The sequence below is a fragment of the Coregonus lavaretus genome, assembly GCF_964263955.1.
Source record: "Coregonus lavaretus genome assembly, chromosome: 33".
In the NCBI taxonomy this organism is placed as follows: domain Eukaryota; kingdom Metazoa; phylum Chordata; class Actinopteri; order Salmoniformes; family Salmonidae; genus Coregonus; species Coregonus lavaretus.
The window spans coordinates 18,134,351-18,150,284 of NC_140020.1; the positions used below are offsets into that span (position 1 = coordinate 18,134,351).

The 15,934-nt window shown below is 49.5% G+C and overlaps 2 long non-coding RNA genes across 2 annotated transcripts; both read right to left on the minus strand.

Moving 5' to 3' along the window:
• Positions 1-2,986: 2,986 nt before the first annotated feature.
• LOC311108220 lies at positions 2,987-3,848 on the minus strand. Its single transcript, XR_014610488.1, has 3 exons — positions 3,816-3,848; positions 3,531-3,576; positions 2,987-3,304 (listed from the first exon to the last, which is right to left on the minus strand). It is a non-coding gene; the product is annotated as an uncharacterized lncRNA (long non-coding RNA).
• A 6,707-nt stretch (positions 3,849-10,555) lies between these two features.
• On the minus strand, positions 10,556-11,367 carry LOC311108219. Its single transcript, XR_014610487.1, has 3 exons — positions 11,225-11,367; positions 10,862-11,056; positions 10,556-10,715 (listed from the first exon to the last, which is right to left on the minus strand). It is a non-coding gene; the product is annotated as an uncharacterized lncRNA (long non-coding RNA).
• Between the last annotated feature and the right edge of the window lie 4,567 nt (positions 11,368-15,934).

A 15,934-nucleotide genomic window follows, 5' to 3' on the forward strand; every position in this document is an offset into this window, starting at 1 on the left:
CTTACCGTGCTGCTGGGAGAGGACCGCACCCACGCCCTCCTCTGATGCGTCCACCTCCAGGATGAAAGGACGAGATGGTCTGGGTGTTTTAGGATGGGGGCTGTGGTGAACCTCTCCTTCAGCCTCTTGAAAGCAGCTTCAGCCTCAGGGTTCCAGGCCAGCTTCTGAGGCCCACCCTTAAGGAGATGGAGCTGAAGGACCTGATGAAATGCCGGTAGAAATTAGCGAAGCCCAGGAAGCTCTGTAGGCCCTTGATGGTGGTGGGAACTGGCCATGACCTGACGGCGTCCGTCTTCACTCCTTGCATGAACACCCCCTGAGGACGGATCCAATATCCCAGGAAGGAGATGGACTGTTGGTGGGATTCGCATTTCTCCCCCTTCACCAACAGGCTGTGTTCCCGGAGGTGGAGTAGGACAGCACGGACGTCCCTGACGTGCTCCTCGAACATAGCCGAGTAGATCAGGATATTGTCGATGTACACCACCACCTGTCTACTCAGCATGTCCCGGAACACGTCATTGACGAAGGACTGGAACACAGAGGGTGTGTTGGCAAGACCGTAGGGCATGACGCAGTATTCATAGTGGCCTGATGTGGTGCTGAATGCCGTCTTCCACATGTCTCCTTCCCGGATTCGGATCAGGTTGTAGGCACTCCTCAGGTCCAACTTGGTAAAGTACTGGGCCCTTCATAGCTGCTCGATGGCCGACGGAACCAGAGGGAGGGAGTACCGGTACTTGGTGATGACTGCATTCAGCCCCCTGTAGTCAATGCATGGTCTCAGTCCTCCGTCTTTTTTGGCCACGAAGAAGAAGCTGGCGGAGGCATGAGAGGTAGAGCGTCTGATGAACCCCAGTTTGAGGGTCTCCGCCACATACTTCTCCATGGTCTCAGTCTCTGCCATGGAAAGGGGGTAAATGGGTGTTGTCCCTCCAGCAGGTCAATGGTGCAGTCCCAGGGCCTGTGAGGAGGGAGACACGTAGCCTTTAATGAAGAGAAGACATCGGAGAGATCTGCATACTCACGTGGAATGTTGGGCTGGAGGGCGGACTCCGGACTCTCCGCTGACGTCGAACAACAAACCACTGGCAGGCAGGTCTTCCGGCATGAGGTGGACCAGGCTGTGATCCTCTTGGTGCTCCAATTGATGGTGGGGTTGTGTAGTCTGAGCCAGGGCAATCCCAAGACGATCCGGTGAAGGGGTGACGTGACAATGGTGCTCCGGTAGTGTGGGAATGGCGATGGTGATGGGGAGAGTGATGTGCGTAATGGTGCCTGATACAAGGGGTTTATTGTCCAGTGATGGGACGTGTAGAGGAGATGGCAGTGGCACGGTGGGCAACCCCCATTCAGAGACCAGCTCCCTATCTATAAGGTTCCGCGCTGATCCGGAATCTACCATTGCGGTAGAAATGGAAGAGAAGGAATAACCAGTCACTGTTATGGAATTAAAAACAATGGTTTTGTGATAAGAGCTGACGTAACACTCACAGAGCGGCGACGGGAGTCATACCGCCTAGATAGGGAGCCGCCAGGAAATCTGTGGTCCGTGGTGGTGTAGGGGGTGCTGCCCACCTCCATCGGTGAAGACTCGGAAGCAGGGCGGCTTCCATAGCTCAGATGAGGTGAGCGTCGAGGCTACGGGAGGTGTTGGGAACGAAGTCTCTCTCTCTCGGATGGACGTGGTGATGAGGGTATCTAGGTCCATCTCGTCATCCCGACATGCGAGTTCCGTCTTGATGTCCTCCCATAAGCCTCTCCTGAAGGCTGTGCGCAGAGCACGCTCATTCCAGCCGGAAGACGCCGCCTCCATGCGGAAGCTCAGAGCGTACTCGGACGCGGGCCCCTCTCTCTGTTGTAGATGGAGGAGACGCTCACGCCGTCCTTTCCCTCCGTGGGATGATCAATCACCGCCCTAAACCTAACGAGGAAGGTGGGATAGAGAAGTGCCACTGCCTCCTCTCCTTCCCAGACTGGCCCAATCCAGCACCTTTCCTTTAAGAAGTGAAATCACCAGCCCTATCCTGGCTTGGTCAGATGGATATGCCCCAGGCTAACGCGCCAGATAAAGGGAAACCTGTAGCAGGAAGCCGCTACATTTAGTAGTTTTACCGTCATAGCGCTCCGGTAGGGCGAGGGTTCCCGCAGGAGTGGGTGATAGCACGGGAACAGGTGGATTGGGGGCACTCGCCGCTCCCTGAGGTGGAACCGGAGCGCTGGGCAGATTATGCAGAGTTTGGAGCACTTCCTGCATGGCGGTGTTCAACTGGGCAATCTGCTGCTGGTGCTGGTCGAGGCACTGGGAAACTCCTGCTAAATCCATTTTCGTTTGGTGTGTGATTCTGTGACGCGTACTGAGTATACGAAGAGGCAGAACGCAGACGCAGGAATTAACAAGGTCAAGATTAACTAAACAATGACAAAGACAAATAACAAAGATAGAGTAAACGACACGATGCTAAACAATCACACACACAACATCATCCAGAACAGTCCAGGGCTAAATAGGGGTTGTGATGAGATGATGAGGTGCAGGTGCGCTGGAGGTGATTAGGGTGCATTGTGTTTCCATTCCGGTGTTGCCGAGGTGATGCGCTCAGACCAGTGGCTCAGTAGACCGGCGAATCAGAGCGCCGGAGGGGAGCAACGGGAGGAGACATGACAGCTATGGATAGCTGTAGTTTTAGTTTATGGTTGACACAGCTTGTTGGCCATTAGCCAATCAGCGTTTCTCAATGAGTGCAAACTGGTATTTACGACTTCACAACTGGTAAATACCACCTTCCCACTTGGTTAACAATGCAGCATTACTCCTACCCCAATACAGGTGTCATGTTTTTAATGTCAAAGTGTAATGATGACTATTTGTGCTTCATAATTGACTCACACTCATACAGCAACTGAAATTCAATGACTTTAATATTTAAAAGAAGGGCAGTCGAAGCAGAATAAAGTGACAATACAGAATATACAATCAGAGTAGGCCTACAATATTACATGAGCATCGTGCCATCTTAAACTAACACACTATCCTGATAGATAGAGGTAGGTAGAGTAGGTGCTTTATTAGGCTTTATTCATTACTTTTAATGTACAATTAAGTCAGTCTATCTGTGTTGTCTATGTAATTTCTACATTTTATTCCTCTATTGCAGTTTAGAACTACTTGCTCTATTTCCATTAGGTTATTTTGATAAACCTCTTTGTTTCTTGCTAGAAACAATAAAAAATATAGCCAAACACAAAATAACAAGAAAAATAACAAGCCCAACAACAAATGCAAATGGTGATGTCTGGCAACCTGTAAGATAGTAGTAAATGTTAGATAGCTACAGTAAAGTACAATTATCACAAGAGTCAATGTTTCTGAAATGCAAACAAAATAACCTCTGTATAAAAACGTGTCATAATTACCAACAACTATGTATATGGATTATATAGTTATTAGTTATGAATATAACGTGTATATAAGTAACTGTAAATAGTGTAATGTCGTAGAATTTAGTTTTAATTAATGATGGACTTACAACGCCTGACTGCCATGATCCAACCAAGGACCCAGGAACACGCCATCTGGAAATTAAAACAATTGGAAAAAGACACATTGGCTTCAGAACCTTCAGAATAGTATGGATGTTGTACTGAATATTTACTAAATAACTAGCTACAAGTAGACCTCTGAATATGACTTTGACCATCAATACAAAAGCTGAAGATATCATGAAAAAAAAGATCCCAATATGAATTTGGTTGAGAGGGTACAATGCAGTATATTGCTGATGTATTTTGGCATTTGCATTGGTTTTCCATACCATGCACGGGCCCATACAGTGAGATCCAGATTCAGTCTGTAAAAGAAAGAAAGATTAAAACAATATCTTTATCTCTCACAGTACATCATTAGCAGAGTGAAATTCAAAATGGTGGTGATGAGTAAATACCTCAGGATGTATATTAAGCTTCTTCAGTATCTCTTTGACAACTTCTTCATTTTGAGGACACTCCAGTAGTCCCTGGGTCTCATGGAAGAGACAGTCCACTGTGAGTATTACATCACCTCTGGTCACTAGTCTGCTGCTGTCAGGTACGGTGTAGTCTGGGTTGAAGGTGTGACGCAGCACTACCAGAATGACAGGTTTACCAACTGTCAAAAGGAAACAAAATACACATCACCTCATTACCATTTTATTTTGTTTGCCTATTTTCCCATTCATTTTGGAGGCATTGATTCTGCCCTGACTAAATTACCAGGAATCTGCTGCAGTGCTGCCTCAATATCAGTACCAGCACGAGAGACGATGGGACAAAAAGCCATGACGACATCACACTCTTCTAGTGACATCACTTCAGTACAGCCTCCTCTGATGACGAGATGTCTTGTCAAATCCACATGAGCACCCAAGGTATTACCATGCACAAATATGAAGAATCTCACCATCCCTGACATCCCTATAGAGATACAGACAATATGAAGCAAATGTAGAAATAATTCACACTATCTAGATAGAATGCTTTATCTTTTTAATTGCATTACATCAAAAGTAGTTCAAGGGGAAAAATACACTGTAATCCATTATGCTTATTTGGAAATGAGGCAATCCAGTTATCAAGATGAGCTATCTCTTTGAAACGAGACAGGAGGCACTTCCTTCATAATAGTTTTTGAAATCAGAAAGTGGTGGATGTGGTTTTGCAACTGAAGTCAAACACTGCTTCCACATGATCTGTTTACAGTCAGTTTTTCTTACAGGCATCAACATTGATCCCCCAATAGCAGTTTTCTTAAATGACAAGTGAATGTAGATATTGTACATACATATCATATTAATGTATGATTTATAGCTGGTACTTACCTCCAAGAAATGTGCGCTGCAGCAGAGAGAAAGATTGCAAATTACATACAAAATGTATATAAACTTTGTATAAAAGCTCTATGTGACATCATATAGTGGTATACAATTGTTGGGTATTTTGTCAGCTGTTGAGTTAAGTGGCAACTCCTAAAATGAAAATATACATGCTGGCCTGTTCCTGTGATCAGGGATGTCCATGACGACATCTGTCACCTATGAATACAGTATTTCAATACACTGAATAAAGTAGTTCTATATACTTTGATTACAAATAACAAATACTAATATTTAAATGAAAAAACATTATTTACACTCTTGGACCCTTAAATTAAAATATCTGCTTTTGCATGAACTCATTTTGCTAACCAAATGTGTTTGGTTTGTGTGTCCAATTCATGAATGATCATGAATGAATGACGAATATACACATACAACATGGGTGAACTGTCACGGTTTCGGCCGAGGCTGCTCCTCTTCCTTGTTCGGGCAGGCTTCGGCGGTCGTCGTCTCCGGAGTACTAGCTGCCACCGTTCTATGTTTCATGTTCTTTTGGTTTTGTCTGTTCATAACACCTGTCCCTTATTTGTGTCTTAATTGTTCCCTTATTTAGTTCGTGTGTTTGGGTCAGGTGTTATGCGTGATTGTTTGTTGTCAGACTGCCTCTGTATGGTCTATTTTCTCTCGTTGTTGGCTTGTCCCGAGAGTTCGCACTGCGTGCGCTTTTCATGTGTATTTTCGCACTGTGTTGTGCGTAATTGTTTTGCGCCACCCGGTTGGGTAGGCGACTATTTTGTTCACGTGTTGAACAGTAACATAAAAGACGGTTGAAGTCATCCTGGTTCCTGCGCTTGATTCCTTTCCACTCATCTACACACACCACTCTGACAGAATCACGCATCCTCACCATGGAATCAGCAGGAGCGACCGCGCCGACAGCCGAGATGGCTGAACGTCTTCGTGGTCAGGAGGACCGCATCAACCAGGTCTGTCATGCCCTGGAGGGGGTGATGAATACTCTGCACCGATGGGAGACCAGCGGGGTTCCCACACCTCCAAGAACCGAACCAGCCCCATCGGTCAGCCCCCCTGTCTCATCTCCGGAACCTAGTGGGATTCGGCTCTCGCTCCCGAGGGCGTACGACGGCTCCACTGCCGGGTGTCAAGGATTCCTGCTGCAGGTGGAGCTCTACCTCGCCACCGTACACCCGGCGCCCTCGGGACACGAGAGCGTCTCAGCCCTCATCTCCTGTCTCACCGGCAAGGCGTTGGAGTGGGCCAACGCCGAGTGGAGGAGAATGGACGCCGCTACCACGAACTATGCGGAGTTCTCCCGCCGCTTCCGTGCTGTGTTCGACCATCCACCGGAAGGGAAGGCGGCGGGGGAACGTCTATTCTACCTCCGACAGGGGATGAGGAGCGCCCAGGACTTTGCCTTAGAGTTTCGGACCCTAGCGGCTGATGCAGGGTGGAATGAGCGGGCCCATATCGACCATTTCCGCTGCAGCCTCCGGGAGGACGTCCAGCGAGAGTTGGCGTGCAGGGACACGTCGTTGACGTTCGACCAGCTGGTCGACATGGCCATCCGGCTGGATACCCTGCTCGCCACCCGTGGGCGTCCCGGAGGGGGGGGTTCGCCCATTCCACTCTCCAGCACCTCCGAGCCGAGCCCTATGGAGCTCGGAGGTGCTGGCGCTAGGGAACGGAGGAGGAGGAGCCCGAGGGGACCCGGCCCTTGCACCAACTGTGGTCGTGGAGGGCACACCGCGGCTAGGTGTTGGGGCGGGTCCTCCAGTGAGGGAGATGGCAGGTCACGCATTGGGGGGTCCCCCCAGGTGAGTAGGCGCCCTGCTTACCCAGAGCTTTCTGTCGTGCACCTAACCTTGCCTGTTTGTTTCCCACAGGTTGCACCTCGTTCCCAGCATAAGGCGCTGGTAGATTCAGGCGCAGCTGGGAATTTTGTAGATCGCCAGTTCTGTATAGAGTTAGGGATTCCCCTCCTTCCAGTGGATAAGCCTTTCCCCGTCCATGCCCTAGATAGCCGTCCGTTAGGGTCTGGGTTGATTAGGGAGGTCACAGCACCCATTCAGATGACGGCGCAGGAGGGTCATGAGGAGAGAATTCAGCTCTATCTGATTGACTCTCCTGCGTATCCGGTAGTGCTGGGTCTTCCCTGGTTGATGACTCATGACCCTATTATTAGGTGGCGAGAGAAAGCTCTTAAAGGGTGGTCTGCTCAATGTGAGGGGCGGTGTCTGGGTGTTTCCATAGGGGCGACCTCGGTGGAGAGTCCGAATCTAATGCCAGCACTGCAGATTCCCCCCGAGTATGAGGATTTAGCACTGGCGTTCAGTAAGACTAGGGCGGCGCAGCTGCCGCCTCATAGACGGGGGGATTGTGCGATAGATCTCCAGTCAGGAGCAGCTCTCCCGCGGAGCCATGTGTATCCCTTGTCTCAAGAGGAGAGAAAGGCTATGGAGACATACATCTCTGAGTCTCTTAGACAGGGATACATACGGGCCTCCGTTTCACCCGCTTCCTCAAGTTTCTTTTTTGTGAAGAAAAAGGATGGAGGTCTGCGCCCGTGTATTGATTACCGCGGTCTCAATCAGATCACAGTGAAGTACAGCTATCCACTTCCTCTGATTGCGACTATGACGGAGTCACTGCACGGTGCGCAGTTCTTTACAAAATTGGATCTTAGGAGCGCATATAACTTGGTACGCATTCGAGAGGGCGATGAATGGAAGACAGCGTTTAGCACGACTTCCGGACACTACGAGTATCTAGTCATGCCATATGGGTTGATGAATGCTCCCTCAGTCTTCCAATCCTTCGTCGATGAGATTTTCCGGGACATGCAGGGACAGGGAGTAGTTGTGTACATCGACGACATTCTGGTGTATAGTCCTACCCGTGCTGAGCATGTAGCCCTGGTGCGCCGAGTATTGAGGAGGCTGTTGGAGCATGACCTATATGTCAAGGCAGAGAAATGTCTGTTTTTCCAGAAGTCGGTCTCCTTTCTGGGTTACCAGTTATCTGCGTCAGGGGTGAAGATGGAGGTAGACCGGGTGTCAGCTGTGCGTAATTGGCAGACCCCAACCACTGTGAAGGAGGTGCAACGGTTCTTGGGTTTTGCGAATTATTACCGGAGGTTTATCCGGGGTTTTGGACAGGTGGCAGCTCCCATAACGTCTCTGTTAAAGGGGGGTCCGGTGCGCTTGCGGTGGTCAGCTGAGGCGGACAGAGCATTTGGGAGACTAAAGGACCTGTTTACCTCGGCGCCGGTGTTGGCGCATCCGGATCCCTCTTTACCGTTCCAAGTAGAGGTGGACGCGTCAGAGGCCGGGATAGGGGCCGTTCTTTCCCAGCGTTCTGGCACTCCACCTAAACTCCGTCCCTGTGCGTTCTACTCAAAGAAGCTCAGTCCGGCGGAGCGGAATTATGACGTAGGAGACAGGGAGCTGTTAGCCGTGGTACAGGCCCTAAAGGTGTGGCGGCATTGGCTCGAGGGGGCTCAACACCCTTTCCTCATTCTAACTGACCATCGTAACCTGGAGTACATCCGGGCAGCTAGGAGACTGAATCCTCGCCAGGCTCGCTGGACTATGTTCCTAGCCCGGTTTGTGTTTAAGATCACATACATCCCTGGGTCCCAGAACGGGAAGGCAGATGCTCTGTCTCGGCGGTATGACGCAGAGGAGAGGTCAGTTGAGTCCACGCCCATACTACCGGAGTCTTGTCTGGTTGCTCCGGTGGTGTGGGAGGTTGATGGTGAGATCGAGCGGGCGTTACGCACCGACCCGAGTCCTCCACAGTGTCCTGTGGGTCGGACGTACGTTCCGCTCGAGGTACGCGATCGCCTCATTTGTTGGGCTCATACGTCCCCCTCCTCTGGCCATCCGGGTATCGGCCGGACAGTGCACTGCCTTAGCACGAAGTACTGGTGGCCAACGTTAGCTAGGGATGTGAGGATTTATGTCTCCTCCTGTTCGGTGTGTGCCCAGTGTAAGGCGCCCAGACATTTGCCCAGGGGTAAGTTACAACCCCTGCCTATTCCACAACGACCCTGGTCCCACCTCTCGGTGGATTTTGTTACCGACCTCCCCCCCTCACAGGGGAATACTACCATCCTGGTCGTTGTGGATCGGTTCTCTAAGGCCTGTCGTCTCCTTCCCATGCCGGGTCTACCCACTGCCCTACAGACCGCTGAGGCTCTGTTCACCCATGTCTTCCGGCATTACGGGGTACCCGAGGATATAGTGTCTGACCGAGGCCCCCAGTTCACCTCTAGAGTGTGGAGAGCATTTATGGAACGGTTGGGGGTTTCGGTAAGCCTTACCTCGGGGTACCACCCGGAGAGTAATGGGCAGGTTGAACGTGTCAACCAGGATGTGGGTAGGTTTCTGAGGTCATACTGTCAGGGCCGGCCGGAGGAGTGGGCGAGATATGTGCCCTGGGCCGAGATGGCACAGAACTCTCTTCGCCACTCCTCCACCCAACTAACCCCTTTTCAGTGTGTGTTAGGGTACCAGCCGGTTCTGGCACCATGGCATGAGAGCCAGATCGAGGCCCCCGCTGTGGATGAGTGGGTGCGGCGCTCGGAGGAGACGTGGGACGCTGCACACGTCCATCTGCAGCGTGCCATACGTCGACAGAAGACGAGCGCCGACCTACACCGCAGTGAGGGGCCAGTGTACGCACCTGGAGATCGAGTCTGGCTCTCAACCAGAAACCTGCCCCTCCGCCTGCCCTGCCGGAAGCTGGGTCGGCGGTTTGTGGGGCCATTTAAAGTCCTGAGGAGATTGAACGAGGTGAGTTATAGGTTAGAACTACCTGTTGATTACAAAAATATTAACCCCTCGTTCCATGTGTCTCTCCTCAGGCCGGTGGTAGCTGGTCCACTCCAGGACTTTGAGATTGAGGAGACTCCTCCGCCCCCGTTGGACATCGAGGGGGCTCCGGCGTACACCGTGAGGTCCATCCTGGATTCTAGACGCCGGATGGGGGGTCTTCAATATCTCGTGGAGTGGGAGGGGTACGGCCCGGAGGAGCGGTGCTGGGTGCCAAGGAGGGACGTCTTAGACCAGTCCCTACTGACCGATTTCCATCGGGGTCATCCTGCGCGCCCTGCTCCGCGTCGTCCGGGTCGTCCCCGAGCTCCGGGTCGGCGCACGGCTGGAGCCGCGCGTCAAGGGGGGGGTACTGTCACGGTTTCGGCCGAGGCTGCTCCTCTTCCTTGTTCGGGCAGGCTTCGGCGGTCGTCGTCTCCGGAGTACTAGCTGCCACCGTTCTATGTTTCATGTTCTTTTGGTTTTGTCTGTTCATAACACCTGTCCCTTATTTGTGTCTTAATTGTTCCCTTATTTAGTTCGTGTGTTTGGGTCAGGTGTTATGCGTGATTGTTTGTTGTCAGACTGCCTCTGTATGGTCTATTTTCTCTCGTTGTTGGCTTGTCCCGAGAGTTCGCACTGCGTGCGCTTTTCATGTGTATTTTCGCACTGTGTTGTGCGTAATTGTTTTGCGCCACCCGGTTGGGTAGGCGACTATTTTGTTCACGTGTTGAACAGTAACATAAAAGACGGTTGAAGTCATCCTGGTTCCTGCGCTTGATTCCTTTCCACTCATCTACACACACCACTCTGACATGAACTACCTTTGGCTTCATGTTCAGCTGGATCAGAATGTTACCAACTGCTGCTTTGTTGCGAGGACAGTTCAGTAGTCCTCCCTGACTCTCATGAAACAGACAGTCCACTGTGAGTTTTATATCACCTCTGGTCACTAGTCGGCTGCTGTCAGGTACAGTGCACTCCGGATTAAAAAAGTGATGCAGGACTACCAGAATGACATGTTTATCATCTGTCAAAGGAATGAGGGACAAACAAAGCATTTATTAATGTCATTAGCCTCTTGATACATGTTCTATCTAGATCAACACTGATGTGGAGATAGAATATATAGAAGAGACAGTAATATAGTTTGAGGATACTTTGGGGGTTGGCTACCTGGAATCTGCTGCAGTGCTGCCTCAATATCAGTACCAGCACGAGAGACAATGGGACAGAAAGCCATGATGACATCACTCTGCTCTGGTGACATCACTTCAGTGAAGCCTCCTCCAAGTTGTCTCGTAAACTGGATATGAGAACCCATAGTATTGCCAGTGGTGATGGTGTAGTATTTAATCAACCTTGGCACCTCTGTTTTGTAATGGACAAAAAAGAGAAAAGTCAAGTATTGACCCTAAAACTAAAAGTAGAAATGTTTTGGTTTAGATCACCGCCCAGACAGATATAAGCCTAACCTAAGATCTGGCCTTAAACATTATTTAAATAAGTGGAAGGCCTGTGTCCTGTTAAAATAATTACCTCCGTGTTCCATTGTGGATCTGTAAGGGGAGTGAACAGGGAAAATATAATTATTAATCATGTAACAGACAATAAAATACATATCTTACTGTGGCACAGTGGTCTAAGGCACTGCATCGCAGTGCTAGCTGTGCCACTAGAGATCCTGGTTCGAATCCAGGCTCTGTCGTAGCCGGCCGCGACCGGGAGACCCATGGGGCGGCGCACATTTGGCCCAGCGTCGTCCAGGGTAGGGGAGGGAATGGCCGGCAGGGATGTAGCTCAGTTGGTAGAGCATGGCGTTTGCAACGCCAGGGTTGTGGGTTCGATTAACTGTAAGTCGCTCTGGATAAGAGTGTCTGCTAAATGACTAAAATGTTAATGTAAATATAAATATAATATAACAACCAGTGTGCAGACAATGTAAATACACTGCTCAAAAAAATAAAGGGAATACTTAAACAACACAATGTAACTCCAAGTCAATCACACTTCTGTGAAATCAAACAGTCCACTTAGGAAGCAACACTGATTGACAATAAATTTCACATGCTGTTGTGCAAATGGAATAGACAACAGGTGGAAATTATAGGCAATTAGCAAGACACCCCCAATAAAGGACTGGTTTTGCATGTGGTGACCACAGACCACTTCTCAGTTCCTATGCTTCCTGGCTAATGTTTTGGTCACTTTTGAATGCTGGCGGTGCTTTCACTCTAGTGGTAGCATGAGACGGAGTCTACAACCCACACAAGTGGCTCAGGTAGTGCAGCTCATCCAGGATGGCACATCAATGCGAGCTGTGGCAAGAAGGTTTGCTGTGTCTGTCAGCGTAGTGTCCAGAGCATGGAGGCGCTACCAGGAGACAGGCCAGTACATCAGGAGACGTGGAGGAGGCCGTAGGAGGGCAACAACCCAGCAGCAAGACTGCTACCTCCGCCTTTGTGCAAGGAGGAGCAGGAGGAGCACTGCCAGAACCCTGCAAAATGACCTCCAGCAGGCCACAAATGTGCATGTGTCTGCTCAAACGGTCAGAAACAGACTCCATGAGGGTGGTATGAGGGCCCGACGTCCACAGGTGGGGGTTGTGCTTACAGCCCAACACCGTGCAGGACGTTTGGCATTTGCCAGAGAACACCAAGATTGGCAAATTCGCCACTGGCGCCCTGAGCTCTTCACAGATGAAAGCAGGTTCACACTGAGCACATGTGACAGACGTGACAGAGTCTGGAGACGCCGTGGAGAACGTTCTGCTGCCTGCAACATCCTCCAGCATGACCGGTTTGGTGGTGGGTCAGTCATGGTGTGGGGTGGCATTTCTTTGGGGGGCCGCACAGCCCTCCATGTGCTCGCCAGAGGTAGCCTGACTGCCATTAGGTACCAAGATGAGATCCTCAGACCCCTTGTGAGACCATATGCTGGTGCGGTTGGCCCTGGGTTCCTCCTAATGCAAGACAATGCTAGACCTCATGTGGCTGGAGTGTGTCAGCAGTTCCTGCAAGAGGAAGGCATTGATGCTATAGACTGGCCCGCCCGTTCCCCAGACCTGAATCCAATTGAGCACATCTGGGACATCATGTCTCGCTCCATCCACCAACGCCACGTTGCACCACAGACTGTCCAGGAGTTGGCGGATGCTTTAGTCCAGGTCTGGGAGGAGATCCCTCAGGAGACCATCCGCCACCTCATCAGGAGCATGCCCAGGCGTTGTAGGGAGGTCATACAGGCACGTGGAGGCCACACACACTACTGAGCCTCATTTTGACTTGTTTTAAGGACATTACATTAAAGTTGGATCAGCCTGTAGTGTGGTTTTCCACTTTAATTTTGAGGGTGACTCCAAATCCAGACCTCCATGGGTTGATACATTTGATTTCCATAGATAATTTTTGTGTGATTTTGTTGTCAGCACATTCAACTATGTAAAGAAAAAAGTATTTAATAAGATTATTTCATTCAATCAGATCTAGGATGTGTTATTTTAGTGTTCCCTTTATTTTTTTGAGCAGTGTATTTCAAGTAATCTTTCACTTTCATTCTGATTATGACAGATCCTTCTGAGATAAGCTATGCGGTCTCCCACCCACCTCCCTACTTGGAACCCTCTTGCCTTTATTTGACCACGTGATCTACTGGAAACAAGAAAGTGAAAGTGAATTGTTCACATTATACACCCATATAATTAGCATCATAAAACCCATTCTATTTTCATGTCTGCACCAGAAGCCTATACATACCACATCAACTTTACTTAAACACAAAGTAGTGTTAATAAAGATAACTCAATGAAGGATGAACATTGAGCAATGCATGAGTTTAGACAGGTGCACCCCTAAGAACAACTCATCTGCAACATAATGGCTGCATTTACACAGGCCAATTCTGAAGTTTTGACCAATTATTGACAAAAGAGCTGATGTGATTGTTCAAAAGACCAATTAGTGGGGAAAAGATTAGTATTGGAATGCCTGTGTAAATGCATTCAATGATGCCATGACTTATTCTGTGTGCCTATCAATTCAGAAATGATTATCTGTCTTCATTGTTCAAGTCCGGATATCAATTGAACAAACAATACACAGATCAGATCCGCCTTTAACTCTATCATGTGTAAGTTAGTGCTAAATGTAAAGAGGAAAATGTACTTACTGAACCATAATGCCGTGTGAATTTCTTTGGAAGATGACTACTGAAAGACAATCTGACTACCGTCTTCGATGCCCAGAGGAAAATGAAATACACAGTTTGAGGGTAAAGGGGAGGAGAGATGGTTTTATCAGAAACACTTTCACTTTCACATTGAAGAGACACTATAGTAGGCTTTTAAAACTGCAGCATCACCAGTTTTTTTACCTTGCATTTGGTTAAAGACTGGTATGCCATAGTGAACCATTAGCCTCTAAAACAACCTAAAAAGCCTCTATAACATTCATTGTAAAAGTAAAAAAGAAAAGGGGATATAACTTGTCACCAACGCTATGAGTATTATTCATACAGAAATCACATCCAGTATTGTTAATTAGATACTGTCTCTGGACAAGCTATAAGGCTTGTGGGCCATGTGGGGGAATGCGTGTATGGTAGAAGCAGCTGATCTGGTACCTGTTTTGCGTCTGCTCAACACAAAACCTGTTCCTACTGGTTGGCCGCAAGAAGCTGCCCCTTTTACTGTTGTGGTGAATGAGATGAGAATCTTGTTTGTTGTCTCCGCAAAGAGGGCGTTTCAGGAATTAAGTCATCTCAAAGAGGGTATGCAATATGGAGAATTGATACTGTATTGTTTCTCTTTGCCAGAAGATACAGAGTACAGCTGCCCTTGTTTACACTAGCTGCACTGAGGTCAGAATACAATCATGGTTACATCAAGACACCGTGGAGCCGGCGGCAGATATTGATCAGAAAATGTACCTCAGTGCAGTGATGGGATATGCCACTGTACTCCAAATGTTACCTTTATCCACATTGCTCCATCGAGAAGATTGAAATACTGCTAGTTTTCCCAGAAAACGTCCCTTTTCGTCCTCATGCTAGCTACCAGTAGCCACAGCAGCCATTATGGAATGGCACGTAGCGTTGAACAACAACGGAGCTGATTGGTTGACACTGCCATTCCAATATGGCTGAGTGGCTTCTGCTACCTAGCATGAGGTAGAAAAGTGCAGTTTTCCATAAAACTTGCAGTATTTCAATCGTCTCAATATATCAGTGTGGAAAAGACAAAACTTTGAGTACAGTGGCATTGTCACGACTTCCGTCGAGGCTGCCTCCCCTCCTTGTTCGGGCAGGTTTCGGCGTTCAGCTTTATCGGCCGTACAGTGCGCTGCCTGACCGGAAAATACTGGTGGCCTACCTTGGCTAAGGACGTGAGGGTGTATGTCTCCTCCTGCTCAGTGTGCGCCCAGATTAAGGCACCTAGGCACCTCCCAGCTGGTAAGTTATAACTTTTACCAGTTCCACAACGAAAATGGTCTCACCTAAATGTTGATTTTCTAACTGATCTTCCCCTCTCCCAAGCTAACACCCCCACCCTGATCGTTGTGGACCGCTTTTCTAAAGCTTGCCGCCTCCTTCCTCTGCCCGGTCTCCCCACGGCTCTGCAAACTGCGGAGGCCCTGTTTACACATGTCTTCCGGCACTACGGGGTACCAGAGGATATAGTGTCTGACCGAGGTCCCCAGTTCACGTCCAAGGTCTGGAAGGCGTTCATGGAACGTCTGGGGGTCTCGGTCAGCCTGATCTCTGGGTTCCACCCCGAGAGTAATGGGCAGGTGGAACGGGTAAATCAGGACGTGGGTAGGTTCCTGCGGTCCTACTGCTAGGACCGGCAGGGGGAGTGGTCGGTGTTCTTGCCATGGGCAGAATATGCCCAGAACTCTCTCCGCCACTCCTCCACTAACCTAACGCCTTTCCAGTGTGTTCTAGGTTACCAACCGGTTCTGGCACCGTGGCACCAGAGCCAGACCGAGGCTCCTGCGGTGGATGACTGGTTTCGGCGCGCAGAGGAGACGTGGGATGCTGCCCATGTTCACCTCCAACGCGCCGTGCGTCGTCAGAAGGCCAATGCTGACCGCCACCGCAGTGAGGCCATCGTCTTTGTACCGGAGGATCGGGTCTGGCTCTCGACCCGGAATCTGCCCCTCCGCCTGCTCTGCCGGAAGCTGAGCCCACGGTTTGTGGGGCCGTTTAAAGTCCTGAGGAGAGTCAACGAAGTCACTTATAGGTTATTACTTC